This window comes from Nicotiana attenuata, chromosome 10 (assembly GCF_001879085.1).
Source record: "Nicotiana attenuata strain UT chromosome 10, NIATTr2, whole genome shotgun sequence".
Taxonomy (NCBI): domain Eukaryota; kingdom Viridiplantae; phylum Streptophyta; class Magnoliopsida; order Solanales; family Solanaceae; genus Nicotiana; species Nicotiana attenuata.
In genome coordinates, this window is record NC_031998.1 from 5693162 (window position 1) to 5697441 (window position 4280).

Genomic DNA, 4280 nt, shown 5'->3' on the forward strand with positions numbered 1-4280 from the left:
GTTGAGGCAAGTAGCAAATAAGCACGGATTCATTGAAGGGACGATCAATTCGCTACAAGAATAATTAAATGACAAATTATAAGCACGTAACAATTAAGACAGGGGATAAATAAAGTCATGAAATAACGAGAAACATGAAGAAAAAAAATCTTAACAGCGTATATACCCTCGTCACCTCGCATATACGTCGTTTTCTCAATTAATCCACATAACACATAGTTCATATTTTTCTAATTTCCTTAAGTCAAGGTTAGATCCAACACTTACCTCGCTCCGCAATCAAATCAAAGCTCAACCAGGGGCTTTCCTCTAAAATTCGCCACCCAACCAACCGAGTCTAACGAAAATCGACTTAATATCATCAAACAATGTTAGGAAAATCAATTACGATAGATAAAACTAATTAGATCTTTACACTTTTCTCAAAAAGTCAACAAAAGTCAACTAGGGGCCGGCACGGTCAAAACCCGTGTCCAGTGATGGATGCCGACTACGCATGAACCCACGATTTGATATATGCGATTAGTTTCAAAATCCGAGTCCAAATCGACTCTCAAAACTCAATTTCGTATTTTCAAAAACTTCACAAGGTTTCACAATTTTTCACTTTGATTCACATGATTTTGATGTTAAAATCTAAGATAAATTGATGGAATATGATTAGTCACTTATCCAAAGTTTGTAGATGAAATTTCCTCTTCAAAATCGCCTCATACCTAGTTTAGGATTCCAAAATATGAAAATGAGGCTAAAAATCCCGTCCCTCAGCTTTTTGTCCAGTCGCAGGTATCGCAAATGCGACACGGGGCTCTCAAACGTGAGCCCAACAGATGCGAAGAAGTCATCGCAAAAGATAACTCCTCACATTTGTGGTTCCATCGTTATTGCGACAAAAGGTTCGCAAATGCGAACATTGGATCTTCGCAAGACCGATCAAATGATCGCAAATGCAATCACTGCTGATCCCAGGCCGCCTTCGCAATTGCGAACAATGAGTTCCCAAATGTGACCCTAAAAAACTAGGCCATACATCGCAAATGTGACTTACAACATCGCATTTGTGAAGCCTGTAATACCTGTTCACATCAACACACTAAACTCTCCCAAACACTCCAAAACGGGTCCAAAACTCACATGAGCCCCTCGCGATCCAAACCAAACATGTGCATAAGTGTAATATCATCATACTAACTTGCTTGCGCGATTAAAATAATAAAATAACACCTATAACCACAAATCGAATATCAAAATGTATGAAACTTTTAATGGAACTTAAGAACTTTCGAAGTTCCAACCGAACGTCAGAATCAGGTCAAATCAGCTCCGTTTTGCACCAAATATTTCAGACAAGTCATAAATAGTAAAATGAACCTATACCAAGTTTCGGAACTGATATTTGAACCCGGTAGCAACAAAGTCAACTTACGGTCAAACATAGGAATTCTTTAAACCTTCAAATTACTAGTTGTCAATAAATCACGCTAAATCAAGTTAGGGACTTCCAATTCAATTTTGGACATACGCCCAAGTCCCAAATCACGACGCGGACCCACCGTGACCGTCAAAATACTGTCCGAGTTCGTTTACATAAAATGTTGACCGTAATCAGCTCAAATTATTTTTAATGCAAAATTTCATATTTTCTTTAATTAACAAAAAAAGACTTTCCGGAACAAGACACGGACTGCGCATGCAAATCGAAAATCACTAAATGAAGCTACTCAAGGCCTCAGAACATAGAGATAAAGGCCAAAGCTCAAAATGACCTATTGGGTCATCACAGAAGGTTTCAAACACCCAAGTTGTTTTCAAGAGATCGTAAAGCCTTTGCTTTAGACCACCGAACTTTTGGGGGTCCAAAAAAATTAAAAGATTTTTTTTATGTTAATTTGGCTTAGATAATATTAAAATTCGTAGAAAAAGGTACAAAATCTTTATTAAGAAAGATAGAAAGACTTATATTTTTTAATAGTAAAAATATTTTAGAACTTCAAATTATACTACTCAAATCTTCATATTAGTAAATAGTAATTTTTTTTACAACAAGATCTAAGATAACATATCGCAAACACATGAATTGCATCTTAGTAAATTGAATTAACCCTTCATAATATTAATTTTCTATTACTATCATGAATTTATAATTTGAAGACTTAATATCTTGTAAAAGCACTACGATATTGATGTCGCCCAAACTCACACCACTAATTGGAAATGTGAGGCGGTCGATGCAATTATAAATACCCAACCGAGTCAGGGTCGATTACACAGAGAGATTTATGTGGGATTAGGTATATACCAAGTCTAGTGTATGACGTGCCCAAGATTGCACTTCCACATGATTGGTTGTTGCTTTCTACTTCTAATGATTATACTAATGCTTGCAATTGAAAAGCTAAGAGACTATATTTTTGGTATTGTTGTTTTTCAAGATTATAAGAGATCTAGAGTTGTGACTTCCACCTAGGTGGTTACCTAACAGATTATAGGCTCTAGGGCAAGTTTGTTTGATCCGGTTCGTAATATAGCAATCACACGAAATTACCCACTCAATACCTCTCGGTAGTTAGAGCGATTTTGCCCAATTTGACTTTCTCAAGTCAAATGGATATTGCACAGAACAAGTGATAAATGCTCAAATCGGGTATTATTATCTCTAGATTCAACCCTTTAATTGAGGGCTATTAATTTTCTTGAGTTCACACCAATTTATTGTTAGCCAAGTTTTCCTAGACTTAGTCTCTCTTTCTCAAGTAGAGACTAAGTCAATTAGGCATGAATCAATAGTTGCAACCATTAATTCTCAAATTCAAGCAAGAACTAGGCTAAATATCACTAACCCAATCACAAACAAGCCCTAAACCAAACACCCATTAAGTACCCACACTAGGATTGGGTCACAACCCTAGCTAAAAATTTAGCTACTCATGGAAAATAAAGAAATTAAAGAAGAAACTAAGATAAAATTCATAATAAATGATTAAGGAAAGAAAATCTTATGTTAATATGTTAAACTATTATAATGTTACCCAATACAGTAAAGAAAAACAACTATCTATTCTCAGGTGCACCAAACTTAACCTAAAAATGATAAAAGATCTATTTATACCCAACTAAAATTACCGTACAAAATTTCCCCTGCGAAGATTGTGCGGCCGCACAATTCTGTGCGCGGTCTGCACTTTAAAACATGGCTTGATAGGTTGGACTTTTGCGGTCACACAATTCTGGGTTGCGGCCGCTCCTCTTCAACTTCTGCGGACCGCACATTTATGAGTGTGGCCGCACTTTTACTTCTGCGGCTGCACGATAATACTGTGGTCCGCACTTCTTGACCTTGGGCTTTGGCATGGGGACTCCTGCGGACCGCACAATTCTGAGTGTGGTCGCGCTCTTGGTTCTCCGGCCGCACAATAATGGTGCGGTCCGCATTTCTTCATGTCCCTAAAATCCCATCTCTCTGAACTTTATCTTCTGCGGCCGCTCAAGAATTGTGCGGTCCGCAGTTTGCAAAGAATTCCTGTCAGAGGCTTTCTTCATGTTTTGCGGCCGCACTCAATGTGCGGTCCGCATTTTGCCCTTTTTGCCCTTTTTGCCTTGTTTTGGTCTTTGTCTACAATTACTCTTTCTTGAGTTTATTTTCATTTCTTTGGCTCATATTCCAACACTCCTGCAAGAAAATATATTTGATTAGTTTTCGGGAATACCTTTGAGCAACTTTTGAGCTAAAACGAAAGTAAAAGAGTACAAATAAGTAGTTAAAATCCCTACTTATCAGCTATAAACAAAAAAATACACAAAAAGGCCTCAAAGTATGATATTGTAATGGAGGATCGTTGGTCTATTGATGGCCTATTGATGGGGATACCATAGAAAGAATTGCTATTTTATTAGTTGAATCGAACAAAGTCTGATATTATAATAGAGGAGCGTTGGTCTATGGATGTTTGGCCAAAAAGCTATACTTTTAGTACATTACTCGCCTGATATTTTATTGATTTAGTGGTTAATTGTGCGTTATATGAGCTAAATTATGTTATTTTATGTGTAGGAGCATCGGAAGAAAGAGTTGAACGAAAGTTGCACGAAAAGAGGATGAAAATGCAAGAAAAGAGCACAAAACACAAAGTACCCAAGCCAAGCCTAGCCAGCGCTGTAGCTAGCTTGATCGCGCTATAGGCCAGGGTAGCCAGCTTGACCGCGTTACAGGCCAGGCGTAGCCAGGTTGGCTGCGCTATAAGCCTGGCCTCGCGATGTCTGTAGCCTATTGGTCAAAAGTT